The following is a 16,763-nucleotide window of genomic DNA, read 5'->3' as shown; positions in this document are numbered from 1 at the left end:
AGGACTTCAAGAAAGACGTGAACAACTCCCTTAGGGAAACACAGGAAAACATTAATAAACAAGTAGAAGCCTACAGAGAGGAATCGCAAAAAGCCCTGAAAGAATCGCAAAAATCCCTGAAAGAATTCCAGGAAAACACAATCAAACAGTTGAAGGAATTAAAAATGGAAATAGAAGCAATCAAGAAAGAACACATGGAAACAACCCTGGATATAGAAAACCAAAAGAAGAGACAAGGAGCTGTAGATACAAGCTTCACCAACAGAATACAAGAGATGGAAGAGAGAATCTCAGGAGCAGAAGATTCCATAGAAATCATTGACTCAACTGTCAAAGATAATGTAAAACGGAAAAAGCTACTGGTCCAAAACATACAGGAAATCCAGGACTCAATGAGAAGATCAAACCTAAGGATAATAGGTATAGAAGAGAGTGAAGACTCCCAGCTCAAAGGACCAGTAAATATCTTCAACAAAATCATAGAAGAAAACTTCCCTAACCTAAAGAAAGAGATACCCATAGGCATACAAGAAGCCTACAGAACTCCAAATAGATTGGACCAGAAAAGAAACACCTCCCGTCACATAATTGTCAAAACACCAAACGCACAAAATAAAGAAAGAATATTAAAAGCAGTAAGGGAAAAAGGTCAAGTGACATATAAAGGCAGACCTATCAGAATCACACCAGACTTCTCGCCAGAAACTATGAAGGCCAGAAGATCCTGGACTGATGTCATACAGACCCTAAGAGAACACAAATGCCAGCCCAGGTTACTGTATCCTGCAAAACTCTCAATTAACATAGATGGAGAAACCAAGATATTCCATGACAAAACCAAATTTACACAATATCTTTCTACAAATCCAGCACTACAAAGGATAATAAATGGTAAAGCCCAACATAAGGAGGCAAGCTATACCCTAGAAGAAGCAAGAAACTAATTGTCTTGGCAACAAAACAAAGAGAATGAAAGCACACAAACATAACCTCACATCCAAATATGAATATAACAGGAAGCAATAATCACTATTCCTTAATATCTCTCAACATCAATGGCCTCAACTCCCCAATAAAAAGACATAGATTAACAAACTGGATACGCAACGAGGACCCTGCATTCTGCTGCCTACAGGAAACACACCTCAGAGACAAAGACAGACACTACCTCAGACTGAAAGGCTGGAAAACAATTTTCCAAGCAAATGGTCAGAAGAAGCAAGCTGGAGTAGCCATTCTAATATCAAATAAAATCAATTTTCAACTAAAAGTCATCAAAAAAGATAAGGAAGGACACTTCATATTCATCAAAGGAAAAATCCACCAAGATGAACTCTCAATCCTAAATATCTATGCCCCAAATACAAGGGCACCTACATATGTAAAAGAAACCTTACTAAAGCTCAAAACACACATTGCACCTCACACAATAATAGTGGGAGATTTCAACACCCCACTCTCATCAATGGACAGATCATGGAAACAGAAATTAAACAGAGATGTAGACAGACTAAGAGAAGTCATGAGCCAAATGGACTTAACGGATATTTATAGAACATTCTATCCTAAAGCAAAAGGATATACCTTCTTCTCAGCTCCTCATGGTACTTTCTCCAAAATTGACCATATAATTGGTCCAAAAAACGGGCCTCAACAGGTACAGAAAGATAGAAATAATCCCATGCGTGCTATCGGACCACCACGGCCTAAAACTGGTCTTCAATAACAATCAAGGAAGAATGCCCACATATACTTGGAAATTGAACAATGCTCTACTAATGATAACCTGGTCAAGGAAGAAATAAAGAAAGAAATTAAAAACTTTTTAGAATTTAATGAAAATGAAGGTACAACATACCCAAACTTATGGGACACAATGAAAGCTGTGCTAAGAGGAAAACTCATAGCGCTGAGTGCCTGCAGAAAGAAACAGGAAAGAGCATATGTCAGCCGCTTGACAGCACACCTAAAAGCTCTAGAACAAAAAGAAGCAAATACACCCAGGAGGAGTAGAAGGCAGGAAATAATCAAACTCAGAGCGGAAATCAACCAAGTAGAAACAAAAAGGACCATAGAAAGAATCAACAGAACCAAAAGCTGGTTCTTTGAGAAAATCAACAAGATAGATAAACCCTTAGCCAGACTAACGAGAGGACACAGAGAGTGCGTCCAAATTAACAAAATCAGAAATGAAAAGGGAGACATAACAACAGATTCAGAGGAAATTCAAAAAATCATCAGATCTTACTATAAAAACCTATATTCAACAAAACTTGAAAATCTTCAGGAAATGGACAATTTCTTAGACAGATACCAGGTACCGAAGTTAAATCAGGAACAGATAAGCCAGTTAAACAACCCCATAACTCCTAAGGAAATAGAAGCAGTCATTAAAGGTCTCCCAACCAAAAAGAGCCCAGGTCCAGACGGGTTTAGTGCAGAATTCTATCAAACCTTCATAGAAGACCTCATACCAATATTATCCAAACTATTCCACAAAATTGAAACAGATGGATCACTACCGAATACCTTCTATGAAGCCACAATTACTCTTATACCTAAACCACACAAAGACACAACAAAGAAAGAGAACTTCAGACCAATTTCCCTTATGAATATCGATGCAAAAATACTCAACAAAATTCTGGCAAACCGAATCCAAGAGCACATCAAAACAATCATCCACCATGACCAAGTAGGTTTCATCCCAGGCACGCAGGGATGGTTTAATATACGGAAAACCATCAACATAGTCCATTATATAAACAAACTGAAAGAACAAAACCACATGATCATTTCATTAGACGCTGAGAAAGCATTTGACAAAATTCAACACCCCTTCATGATAAAAGTCCTGGAAAGAATAGGAATTCAAGGCCCATACCTGAACATAGTAAAAGCCATATACAGCAAACCAGTTGCTAACATTAAACTAAATGGAGAGAAACTTGAAGCAATCCCACTAAAATCAGGGACTAGACAAGGGTGCCCACTCTCTCCCTACTTATTCAATATAGTTCTTGAAGTTCTAGCCAGAGCAATCAGACAACAAAAGGAGGTCAAGGGGATACAGATTTGAAAAGAAGAAGTCAAAATATCACTATTTGCAGATGATATGATAGTATATTTAAGTGATCCCAAAAGTTCCACCAGAGAACTACTAAAGCTGATAAACAACTTCAGCAAAGTGGCTGGGTATAAAATTAACTCAAATAAATCAGTTGCCTTCCTCTATACAAAAGAGAAACAAGCCGAGAAAGAAATTAGGGAAACGACACCCTTCATAATAGACCCAAATAATATAAAGTACCTCGGTGTGACTTTAACAAAGCAAGTAAAAGATCTGTACAATAAGAACTTCAAGACACTGAAGAAGGAAATTGAAGAAGACCTCAGAAGATGGAAAGATCTCCCATGCTCATGGATTGGCAGGATTAATATAGTAAAAATGGCCATTTTACCAAAAGCAATCTACAGATTCAATGCAATCCCCATCAAAATACCAATCCAATTCTTCAAAGAGTTAGACAGAACAATTTGCAAATTCATCTGGAATAACAAAAAACCCAGGATAGCTAAAGCTATCCTCAACAATAAAAGGACTTCAGGGGGAATCACTATCCCTGAACTCAAGCAGTATTACAGAGCAACAGTGATAAAAACTGCATGGTATTGGTACAGAGACAGACAGATAGACCAATGGAATAGAATTGAAGACCCAGAAATGAACCCACACACCTATGGTCACTTGATTTTTGACAAAGGAGCCAAAACCATCAAATGGAAAAAAGATAGCATTTTCAGCAAATGGTGCTGGTTCAACTGGAGGTCAACATGTAGAAGAATGCAGATCGATCCATGCTTATCACCCTGTACAAAGCTTAAGTCCAAGTGGATCAAGGACCTCCACATCAAACCAGACACACTCAAACTAATAGAAGAAAAACTAGGGAAGCATCTGGAACACATGGGCACTGGAAAAATTTCCTAAACAAAACACCAATGGCTTACGCTCTAAGATCAAGAATCGACAAATGGGATCTCATAAAACTGCAAAGCTTCTGTAAGGCAAAGGACACTGTGGTTAGGACAAAACGGCAACCAACAGATTGGGAAAAGATCTTTACCAATCCTACAACAGATAGAGGCCTTATATCCAAAATATACAAAGAACTCAAGAAGTTAGACTGCAGGGAAACAAATAACCCTATTAAAAAATGGGGTTCAGAGCTAAACAAAGAATTCACAGCTGAGGAATGCCGAATGGCTGAAACACCTAAAGAAATGTTCAACATCTTTAGTCATAAGGGAAATGCAAATCAAAACAACCCTGAGATTTCACCTCACACCAGTGAGAATGGCTAAGATCAAAAACTCAGGGGACAACAGATGCTGGCGAGGATGTGGAGAAAGAGGAACACTCCTCCATTGTTGGTGGGATTGCAAACTGGTACAATCATTCTGGAAATCAGTCTGGAGGATCCTCAGAAAATTGGACATTGAACTGCCTGAGGATCCAGCTATACCTCTCTTGGGCATATACCCAAAAGATGCCCCAACATATAAAAAAGACACATGCTCCATTATGTTCATTGCAGCCTTATTTATTATAGCCAGAAGCTGGAAAGAACCCAGATGCCCTTCAACAGAGGAAAGGATACAGAAAATGTGGTACAGCTACACAATGGAATATTACTCAGCTATCAAAAACAACGACTTTATGAAATTCGTAGGCAAATGGTTGGAACTGGAAAACATCATCCTGAGTGAGCTAACCCAATCACAGAAAGACATACATGGTATGCACTCATTGATAAGTGGTTATTAGCCCAAATGCTTGAATTACCCTAGAGGCCTAGAACAAATGAAACTCAAGACGGATGATCAAAATGTGAATGCTTCACTCCTTCTTTAAAAGGGGAACAAGAATACCCTTGGCAGGGAAGAGAGAGGCAAAGATTAAAACAGAGACTGAAGGAACAACCAATCAGAGCCTGCCCCACATGTGGCCCATACATATACAGCCACCCAATTAGACAAGATGGATGAAGCAAAGAAGTGCAGACCGACAGGAGCCGGATGTAGATCGCTCCTGAGAGACACAGCCAGAATACAGGAAATACAGAGGCGAATACCAGCAGCAAACCACTGAACTGAGAATAGGACCTCCGTTGAAGGAATCAGAGAAAGAACTGGAAGAGCTTGAAGGGGCTCGAGACCCCATATGTACAACAATGCCAAGCAACCAGAGCTTCCAGGGACTAAGCCACTACCTAAAGACTATACATGGACTGACCCTGGACTCTGACCTCATAGGTAGCAATGAATATCCTAGTAAGAGCACCAGTGGAAGGGGACGCCCTGGGTCCTGCTAAGACTGAACCCCCAGTGAACTAGACTGGTGGGGGGAGGGCGGCAATGGGGGGAGGGTTGGGAGGGGAACACCCATAAGGAAGGGGAGGGGGTAGGGTAGGGGGAGGTTTGCCCGGATACCGGGAAAGGGAATAACACTCAAAATGTATATAAGAAATACTCAAGTTAATAAAAAAAATAAAATGTAAAAAAAAAATAGAAAAAAAAAGAAAAAAAATAGAAATAGAAGGAACACTACCCAATTGATTCTGTGAAGCTATGATTACACTTACACATAAGCTACACAAATACCCAACCAAGAAAGAGAACTTTAGACCAATTTCCCTTACGAATATTGATGCCAAAATACTCAATAAGATTCTCACAAACTGAATCCAAGAACACATCAAAATGATCATTCATCATGATCAAGTAGTCTTCATCCCAAGAATGCAAGGATGGTTCAATATATAGAAATCTATCAATGTAATCCACCATATAAACAAATTCAAAGAAAAAACCCACATGATCATCTCATTAGATGCTGAGAAAAGCATTTGACAAAATTCAGCATCCCTTCATGATAAAAGTCTAGAAAAGATTAGGAATTCAAGGCTCATACCTAAACATAGTAAAAGCCATATACAGCAAACCAATAGCCAATACCAAACTAAATGGAGAGAAACTTGAAGCAATCCCACTAAAATCAGGGACTAGACAAGGCTGCCCCTCTTTTTCTACCTATCCAATATAGTACTTGAAGTCCTAGCCAGAGCAATTAGACAACAAAAAGGTCAAGGGAATAGAAACTGTAAAAGAGGAAGTCAAAAATATCACTTTTTGCAGATGCCATAGTAGTATATTTAAGTAATCCTGAAAATTCCACCAAAGAACTTCTACAACTGATATACAACTTTGGCAAAGTGGCTGGATATAAAATTTACTCAAATCAGTAGCCTGACTGTACTCAAAGAATAAACAGGCTGAGATAGAAATTAGAGAAACAACACCTTTTACAATAGTCACAAATAATATAAGGAACTCAGGGTGATTCTAACCAAGCACGTGACAGGTCTTCATGTCACTGAAGAAAAAATTGAAGAAGACCTCAGAAGATGGAAAGATCTTCAATGCTCATGGATTGGCAGGATTCATAGAGTAAAAATGACCACCACTGCAATCCCCATCGAAATCGCAAGTCAATACTAGTCAATACTGAAGTACTGACAGAGTTAGAGAGAGCAATTTACAAATTCATTTGGAATAGCAAAAATCCAGGGGGTTGGGGATTTAGCTCAGTGGTAGAGCACTTGCCTAGAAAGCACAAGGCCCTGGGTTCAGTCCCCAGCTCCGGAAAAAAAAAAAAAAGAAGAAAAAGAAAATCCAGGATAGCCAAAACTTTCCTAAACAGTAAAAGAACTTGTGGAGGAATCACCATCCCTGACCTCAAGCTGTATGACAGAGCAATAGTGATAAAAACTGCATGGTATTGGTACAGGCAGGTAGATCAGTAGAATAGAACTGAAGACCCAGAAATGAACCCACACACCTCTGCCACTTGATCTTAGACAAAGGAGCTGAAACCACCCAGTGGAAAAAAAGACAGCATTTTCAACAAATAATACTGGTTCACCTGGAGGTAAACATTTAGAAGAATAAAAACCAATCCATTCTTATTTCCTTGTACAAAGATCAAGTCCAAGTGGATCTTGGGCCTCCACATAAAACCACATACACTGAAACTAATAGAAGTGAAAGTGGGCAAGAGGCTCCAACACATGGGCATAGGGAAAATTTCCTGAACAAAATACCAATGACTTATGCTCTCGAAAAATGGGACTCCATAACATTGCAAAGCTTCTGTAAGGCAAAAGACACTGTCATTAGGATTAAACTATAACCCACAGATTGGGGAAAATGTCTTTACCAATCCTACATCCTATAGAGAGCTAATATCCAATATATACAAAGAACTCAAGAAGTTAGACTCCAGAGACTCAAATAACCCTTTAAAAAATGGAGTACAGAGCTAAACAAAGAATTCTCATGTGAGGGATATAGAATGGCTGAGAAACACCTAAAGAAATGATCACCATCTTTAGTCATCAGGGAAGTACAAATCAAACAACCCTGAGATTCCACCTCACACCATGAGAATGGCTAAGATCAAAAACTCAGGTAACAACAGATGATGGCGAGGATGTGGAGAAAGAGGAACACTCTTCCATTGTTGGTAGGATTGCAAGCTGGCACAACCATTCTGGAAATCAGTCTGGTGGTTCCTCACAAAATTGGACATTCCACTACCTGAGGACCCAGCTGTACCACTCCTGGGCATATACCCAAAGGTGCTTCAACATAATAACAAAGACACATGCTCCATTATGTTCATAGCAGCCTTACTTAAAATAGCCAGAAGCTGGAAAGAACCCAGTTGTCCCTCAACAGAGGAATGGATATAGAAAATATGGTACATTTACACAATGAAATACTACTCAGCTATTAAAAATAATGACTCATGAAATTCACAGGCAATTGGATGGAACTAGAAAATATCATCCTGAGTGAGGTAACCCAGTCACAAAAAACCACACATGGTATGCACTCACTGATAAGTGGATATTCTCCCAAAATCTCGGATTACCCTAAATACAATCCACAGACCACATGAACCTCAAGAAGAAGGATGACCAACATGTGGACTCTTTGGCTCTTCTTAGAAGGGGGAACAAAAATATTAATAGGAGGATATACAGAGACAAAGTCTCGAGCAGAGTCTGAAGGAATGGCCATTCAGAGACTGCCCCACCTTGGGATCCAGCCCATATACATACATTTACCAAACCAAGTCACTACTGGGGATGCCAAGACACGCATACTGATAGGATCCTCATATAGCTGTCTCCTGAGAGTCTCTCCCAGAGCATGACAAATATATAGGCGGATTCTGGCAGCCAATCATTGAACTGAGAATGGGGTCCCCACTGGAGGAGAAAGGATTGAGGGAGCTAAAGGGTTTTGCAAACCCAGAAGAACAACAATACCAACCAACCAGAGCTACCATTGGACTAAAATACCATCCAAAGTGTACACATGAACAGACCCATGAGTCCAGCTGCATATGTAGCAGAGGATGGCCTTGTTGGACACCAATGGAAGGAGAAGGCCTTGGTCTTGTAAAGGCTAGACCCCCTAATGTAGGGGGATGTCATGGTGGGGAGGTGGGAAAAGGTGGGTGGATGAGTGGGGAAGCACGCTCATAGAAGAAGGGGCATGGAGAATGCAATAGGGAGTTTATGTATGGGATACCTGGAAAAGGGATTATACTTGAAATGTAAATAATAAGTATCCAATAAAAAAAGAATTGACAAATGGGACCTCATAAAATTGCAAAGCTTCTGTAAGACAAAGGACACTGTCAATAGTACAAGACGACAACCAACAAATTGGAAAAATATCTTTACCAATCCTACATCCAATAGAGGGCTCATATCCAATATATTCAAAGAATTCAAGAAGTTAGTCTCTAGAGAATCAAAGAACCCTTTAAAAATGGGGTACAAAGCTAAACAAAGAATTCTTTTTATTTTTTTTATTATTAACTTGAGTATTTCTTATATACATTTCGAGTGTTATTCCCTTTCCCAGTTTCCGGGCAAACATCCCCCTCCCCCCTCACCTTTCTTATCGGTGTTCCCCTCCCCACCCTCCCCCTATTGTCCCCCTCCTCCCAACAGTCTAGTTCACTGGGGGTTCAGTCTTAGCAGGACCCAGGGCTTCCCCTTCCACTGGTGCTCTTACTAGGATATTCATTGCTACCTATGGGGTCAGAGTCCAGGGTCAGTCCATGTATAGTCTTTAGGTAGTGGCTTAGTCCCTGGAAGCTCTGGTTCCTTGGCATTGTTGTACATATGGGGTCTCGAGCCCCTCCAAGCTCTTCCAGTTCTTTCTCTGATTCCTTCCACGGGGGTCCTATTCTCAGTTCAGTGGTTTGCTGCTGGTATTCGCCTCTGTATTTCCTGTATTCTGGCTGTGTCTCTCAGGAGCGATCTACATCCGGCTCCTGTCGGTCTGCACTTCTTTGCTTCATCCATCTTGTCTAATTGGATGGCTGTATATGCATGGGCCACATGTGGGGCAGACTCTGAATGGGTGTTCCTTCAGTCTCTGTTTTAATCTTTGCCTCTCTCTTCCCTGCCAAGGGTATTCTTGTTCCCCTTTTAAAGAAGGAGTGAACCATTCACATTTTGATCATCTGTCTTGAGTTTCATTTGTTCTAGGCATTTAGGGTAATTCAAGCATTTGGGCTAATAGCCACTTATCAGTGAGTGCATACCATGTATGTCTTTCTGTTAAACAAAGAATTCTTAACTGAGGAATATCGAATGGTTGAGAAGCACCTAAAGAAATGGTCAACATCCTTAGTTATCAGGGAAATGCAAATCAAAAACCCCCTGAGATTCCACCTCACCCCTGTCAGAATGGTTACAACTACTCTGGAATTTCAGTCTGTTGGTTCCTCAGAAAATTGGGCATAGTACTAACTGAGGACACAGCTATACCACTCCTGGGTATACACCCAAAAGATGTGCCAACATATAATAAGGACACTTGCTCCACTATGTTCATAGTAGCCTTATTAATAATAGCCAGAAGCTGGAAAGAACCCAGATCCCCTTTGCCAGAAGAATGGATAAAGAAAATGTGGTACATATACACAATGGAGTACTACTCAGCTATCAAAAACAATGACTTCGTGAACTTGATAATAACATCCTGAATGACGTAACCCAATCACAAAAGAACTCATATGGTAGGAACTCACTGGTAAGTGGATATTAGCCCAAAAGCTCGAATTACCCAAGATACAATCCACAGACCACGTGAAGCTCAAGAAGAAGGATGACCAAAGTATGGATGCTTCAGATCTTCTTAGAAGGGGGAACAAAATTACTCACAGGAGGAAATATGGAGACAAAGCATGGAGCAGAGATTGAAAGGTCATCCAGAGACTGCCCCCATGGAGATATATTCCATGTAAAACCACCGAACCCAGACAATATTGCAGATGCCAAGCAGTACATGCTGACAGGAGCCTGATATAGCTGTCTGCTAATATGCTCTACCAGAGCCTGACAAATACAGAGGCAGATGCTTACAGCCAACCACTGAATTGAGAACAGGGTCCTCCGGGGATGAATTAGAAAAAGGACTGAAGGAGCTGAAGGGTGTTTCAACTGCATAAGAAGACACTATCAACCTAACAGACCCCCCTTCCCCAGAGCTCCCAGGGGCTAAACCACTATCCCAAGAGAACACAGGAATCGAAGTATGGCTCCATCCACATATGTAACAGAGGATGGCCTTGTCAAGCATCAATGGAAGAAGAGACCCTGGTCCTGAGAAGGCTCAATGCCCGAGTGTAGGAGAATGCCAGGGTGGGTAGGAAGTGGGTGGGTGGGTGAGGGAGCACCCTCATAGAAGAAGGGTGGTGGTGGTTGCATAGTGGGTTTCTGGAAGGGAAACAGGGAAATTGGATAACATTTAAAATGTAAATAAAAAATACAATTAGATATGTCAGACCAATCTTCAGCTCTGCAATATTTAGGAAGCCGAGGCACAGGCAGAAGGCAGGGACGGCCATTCATGGTCATGGAGCATTAGCCAGTTCTTGTACCAGATGCTCAGTATAATCACACTTAATTCACAGTCACACACAACCCTAGAAAGGAAGAGGTTTCTGTTGGCAATTTACAGAAGTGACAGCTAAGGCAGGACACAAATGGCTTGAGAACTTGATGTATCTGGAAACCCACATCTTATTATGTACCTAAGAGGCATGATTCTCTGGGTGACTTTCCTCACTCCACTGGCAGTGGTACTGTTGAACCTGGGAATTTCTAGGAGAAAGACTGATTCCACAATACTATTGAAACGAGCTTATTTTAGGGTGCACTGGCTATTTTTGACTGCTTATCTCAAATCAGGATTTTAGGAAGCAGTCCCTGCTGAAGTCTTGAAGACCCTTTTATAGGAGGGATATGGTGCTCACAGGGTCGAGAGAGTTGGCTGTTACACATTGTGAGAAAAATCCAGTGAAAGGAGAAACAAGGCAAGGATATGTATCATGCAAATGGAATCCCAAGTTTGGTGTAGGTTGGAAACATGTTTTTAGTGTATATCAGATCTAAGAAACAAGAACTTATTCTTTTTTAAAGATATATATATATATATATATATATTCTCTCTCTCTTTCTCTCTTTCTCTCTCTCTTCCTTCCTTCCTTCCTTCTTCCTTCCTTCCTTCCTTCCATCCTTCCTTCCTTCCTTCCTTTCTTTCTTTCAAGATTTATTTATTATAAGTACACTGTTGTTGTCTTCAGACACACCAGAAAAGGGCATCAGATCTCATTACAGATGGTTGTGAGCCACCATGTGGGTGCTGGGAATTGAACTCAGGACCTCTGGAAGAGCAGTCAGTGCTTTTAACCACTGAGCCATCTCTCCAGCCCCAAGAACTTATTCTTAATTACAAATGGATACCTTAACCTGCAAGGACTTGACACCTATCAAAGTAGAACTCATTTCTTTTTTTTTTTTTGAACTTATTTCTTAACTACAAACAGAAACCTTAATGAGCATGGGACAAACAGGAAGTTATTCTTAACCAGCTTCAAACAAAACCCTGAACCTTCTAGGTCTGTTGTTTCTGCTTTGGTCTCACAGTAGACCCTGCTGACCTCCAATGACCACAAGTCATGGTGGGGTGTTATATCCCCCTGTGATAGTAGATCTCAGATAGTTCAGGAAGGGATAGAGACCTGACTCAAATGTGGTCTTATTGGAATTCAGGGCTCAGGGTCTGGGCAGTAAATGGATTTTAGGTCTTGACTGACTTATGGTCTATGTTCAGGTGTTGACTGATTCACAGTCAATGTTCTGACTGCTCCTATTCTTCAGTCTGTTAAAGCAAAGAGGTCATTACTTCTCCACATGGAGTCATATCCTTGTAGTGTGTCCCCCAAGAGTCTCTTCCTTGGCATGCTCTTGTTGAGAGCATTAGGGGATCCCCACTGGGAACAGAAATAGCCCTTTCCCAGCTCTCCTGGGGGCCAAGAGAGAAGGCAGCAGTTTTACCCAGCAGCTCATTCCACTGGGAAGAGAGTAAGATGGGGAAGCTCCCTTGGTGTCTCAGGATCTTATAGGCAACATTGTCAGGAGCTCTTCTTCTCTGTGTGGAGAAGGCAAAATACTCAGTTCCCATTAAGGTCTAAAAACCTTCATTATTTTCTGGAAACTGGGCTGCCCAGAATCTGGGTTCCCTCACTGTGTGGTCCTAGGGACTTCCTGGTTAATATCTTTCCCACAAGAGCAAGAAACAGCCACTCACTGACAGCTTGTCGGATCCATGGGTGGTAAGATGTCCAATGGTGTTGGCTTGTGTGGGGTCCAGGCATGTGTGGGGCTAGAAATCAGAAGAAGCCAGACCAGTTGTATGTAGCCCTTCCGTGTATGTGTTCCAGATCTTTGTAAAGCTTCTCCAAATTACCTGCTTCCTATCTCAGTTGTGTTCCCTTTATTCCTGGCTCTTTGCCTTCCTTCTGTTAGGAGAACTTATTGCTTCAAGCCACATTCTTTATTGGTATTGAGAACGAACAGTACAACACCCTGAGCTCAAAGTCTCAAGTTGCAAGACTGCATCCTCAAGAGAGCAATGCTGGCCAATGTTGATGGGAACCTTCTCCATCACAGAGAGGCAGCTTGTCATGGTTCTTAGGGGACAGAGTCATGGCAGCTTTACTCTTTGGTTTTGTGAGACAGAGTCTGCTGTGGACTCATCTCTCTAAGAGCAAGGTGTGCAGCCGAGTCTGCTCTTAAAATCCTGAACCTCTGTCATGGGACGTGTTGTACACTTTTAACTCAGCATTTGGGATGCAGACGCTCGTGGATCTCTGTAAATTAGAAGCCATCCTGGTCTATATAGTGAGTTCCAGGACAGCCCAAGTTACCTAGTGAAACCCTGCCTGACCCTCAGCTTTCTAGGCTCTAGAATCACGGGTTGGAGCCAAGACACCTGGTTGTGCTTTTTTTCAATACAATTTTTACCATGTAGCTTGTTTCCACCTGGAATTTGCATCCAAGCTCTCACCTCTCCAAAGTGCAGGTCTCAGGCCTGAGCCAGGAAGCTGAGAAGGGACACTGTCTGGGAAGACAGAGGCAATTGTTGGGGGAAAACATAAAAAACTTCAGTCAGTTTAATGGGATCATCTTCCACGCCATGGAACTGTATTTGAAAGAGGCGAGAAAGGGGGAGGGATTTTTCATCATTATCTTAAGTTCCAGGATGTTCAGAATTTCTAAAATCTCCTTCAGTTGGTTACCTCTGCCTTTAAGTACAGCTTGTGGCCTCCCCCACTCAGACTTGAGAGGAATCTCGGCAGGAGAGCTGGTCTTTGAGTAGTCATTGTCCTAGGAGCTCTGCTCTGTGCAGAATCGCAGTGACCTCAACTAGAGGACACTGTGGAGACTGCATTCTTCTCCTCCCACCAAAATCTGGTGTGCCACAGCGGAGAAGGCAGGGACTGAGGGCCAGGCTCTGAGGCTGGACCACCTCTCCTCCCACTTCTAGCTTGAAATCTTGAACGGACTTCCTTCTCTAGGTGTTAGGTTTTCCCCTACAATACGGATAAAGATACTCCTTTCAGTGAGTAATTGTGATGTCAGGCTAAAGTTAGTGGAGCGATTTCTGGGATATATAAATCATCCAAAATAAATTGTGGTTCTGTTGTTGCAAAGGTAGAAAATCATCCATATAGTTCTCTGTTGTAGGTCATTCTCTCCGTTGTCTGGGAATTCAGTCCAAAATTGTCTTCAGACCCCTCTTGGATTCCTCAGACTGTAACCAGCGACTAAACAGGAAATGCAGGATATCTCCTGCCTGGGTTAGGGGTGCAAGGTGGCAGCATAGAAGGGAAGTCTTCCTGCTGACCTGTGGCCACAGGGTGGGTCCCCTCTCCGTGGTGAGAAGCTAGGCAAGCAGTTTAAGGTGTGAGGGAGGCAGAGGTGCACAGGACCCTGAGGGACTCCCTGGAGAGAGGGGAGATGGAGACCCCTGTCCTATGAGGCTGAAGTGTTTGCAGATATGGTAGGTTAGGAATGATCTCTGTCTCTGTCTGTCTCTGTCTCTCTGTCTCTGTCTCTGTCTCTCTCTGTCTCTCTGTCTCTCTCTGTCTCTGTGTCTCTGTCTCTCTGTCTGTCTCTGTCTCTCTGTCTCTGTCTCTCTGTCTGTCTCTGTCTCTGTCTCTCTGTCTCTCTGTCTCTCTGTCTCTCTGTCTCTCTGTCTCTCTGTCTCTCTGTCTCTCTCTCTCTCTCTCTCTCTGTCTCTGTCTCTGTCTCTCTCTGTCTCTCTGTCTGTCTCTGTCTCTGTCTCTCTGTCTCTCTGTCTCTCTGTCTGTCTCTGTCTCTGTCTCTCTGTCTGTCTCTGTCTCTGTCTCTGTCTCTGTCTCTGTCTCTCTCTCTCTCTCTCTCTCTCTGTCTCTGTGTCTGTCTCTCTGTCTCTGTCTCTGTCTCTGTCTCTCTGTCTCTGTCTCTCTGTCTCTCTGTCTCTCTGTCTCTGTCTCTCTGTCTGTCTCTGTCTCTGTCTCTCTGTCTGTCTCTGTCTCTGTCTCTCTGTCTCTGTCTCTCTGTCTGTCTCTGTCTCTGTCTCTCTGTCTCTCTCTGTCTCTCTGTCTCTCTCTGTCTCTCTCTGTCTCTCTGTCTCTGTCTCTCTGTCTGTCTCTGTCTCTGTCTCTCTGTCTCTCTCTGTCTCTCTCTGTCTCTCTGTCTCTCTGTCTCTCTGTCTGTCTCTGTCTCTGTCTCTGTCTCTGTCTCTCTCTCTCTCTCTCTCTCTCTCTCTCTCTCTCTCTGGCTTAAACAACAGAGCCGGGGAACTCTTAAAGGGACCCAGACAGCTCCAGCATGATATACCACCACCCCTGACCAACCCCTCTCCAAACCAGAGAACCAAACCAAAAACCCCTGCAGCACTCATGGGAAGATGCTAAGAGGCAGGGAGAGCATGGTTGGGGCAAGGGGGAGGATGCCGACCTGAATGCAGGTTTATGTGATTGGCTTCTGACCTGGGGTGAAAGCGAAGGATGGTGATAGCCCAGCCATGGGGGTGGGGAGGGAAAGTGAGCACTGAGGAGGACTTGATGTCTCATTGCTCTTCAGTCCAAGGTTACCCCTGCTGTATTTATGGTGTTGGTTATTGCACTTGACTGATGCTCTATTGCAGTCCATTTGAGTAGTGTTTGGAAGTCCCTGTCATGTGTCTTTTCTTGACCATCTGTATGGATGTGCATAAGCATGTGTGTGGGAATGCAGTTCATTGCTGGGTAATGCACTCTGTGCTCAGTTGAGGGAGATATGCGCCCTTCCATATTGGAAGGGACAGTTGAGTTGGGTCTTCTCCCATTGGCTCCTGTGCTCTCCTCACCAGGGTGCATACTTCACCGTAACCATCCTGGTAGTCATGAGGTGATGGGAGCCTAAGAGACTGGGCAAGTGGAGGTAGGGTTTACGCTGTAACTGTGCTGCACACGTTCATGCTCGAGTGATGCTCGCCTCTGAGAACGACCTCTTTGTTTTCCATTATTCTGTTGGAGAGGTTGCCTTTGTGTGTATGTACCAATTTTTTCCCCTGGTTCTCTTCATAAATCTTTTCAGTACTTCTTTTTAATTCATTCGGGCCTGCCATTCTTTTCTGTATGGTAAATATTCTTCCATCTTTTTCTTTCTTATTAAATTTTAATAATTTAATTAATTAATTTGTTTATACTTATTCAATTTATATCTCACTCACCACTAATTTTTTAAAGACTAATTTAGTTTTATATATGTAAGTGCTCTGTTGCTTTATTCAGATACAGCAGAAGAGGGCATCGAATCCCATTATACATGATTATGAGCCTGTATACGGGTGCTGGGAATTGAACTTAGGTCCTCTGGACTCTTAACCTCTGAGCCATCCATGTATTTTTGTTTACTCTTCCAGAACACAAAAAAGTATGTATCTGGTTTGATTCCAAAAATTTAGTTGCTTTATATTTAGCACTTAAATCTATCCACACTTGGAATTGATTTTGTGTGTGTGTGTGTGTGTGTGTGCACAAAGAGGTAGAGGAGAGAGAGAGAGAGAGAGAGAGAGAGAGAGAGAGAGAGAGAGAGAGAGAGAGAGGTGTTATGGCACAAACAGGCAGTCATCTGCATTTCCTGGAAGGACTGTCAGGTCCCTAGAGCACCGTACTGTAAAATTATGTTATGAATCATAAGGCAGTGTATGCGTGTGTGGGGCTTGTGTCTGGCTTGTTCTAGCATCTTTGTCTTTATATTTGCTCTCTTTTCTTGCATATGTCTGTGGTGTGTGTGTGT

General features: G+C 42.2%; 1 non-coding gene across 1 annotated transcript; it reads left to right on the top strand.

Moving 5' to 3' along the window:
* The first annotated feature begins 6,625 nt into the window (after positions 1–6,625).
* Positions 6,626–6,708, top strand: Trnas-aga19 (transfer RNA serine (anticodon AGA) 19). The gene has a single exon. It is a non-coding gene; the product is annotated as a tRNA-Ser (tRNA).
* Positions 6,709–16,763: the final 10,055 nt, after the last annotated feature.

This window comes from Rattus norvegicus, chromosome 5 (genome assembly GCF_036323735.1).
Source record: "Rattus norvegicus strain BN/NHsdMcwi chromosome 5, GRCr8, whole genome shotgun sequence".
Lineage (NCBI taxonomy): Eukaryota > Metazoa > Chordata > Mammalia > Rodentia > Muridae > Rattus > Rattus norvegicus.
This window is presented reverse-complemented; position numbering and strand designations above follow the sequence as displayed.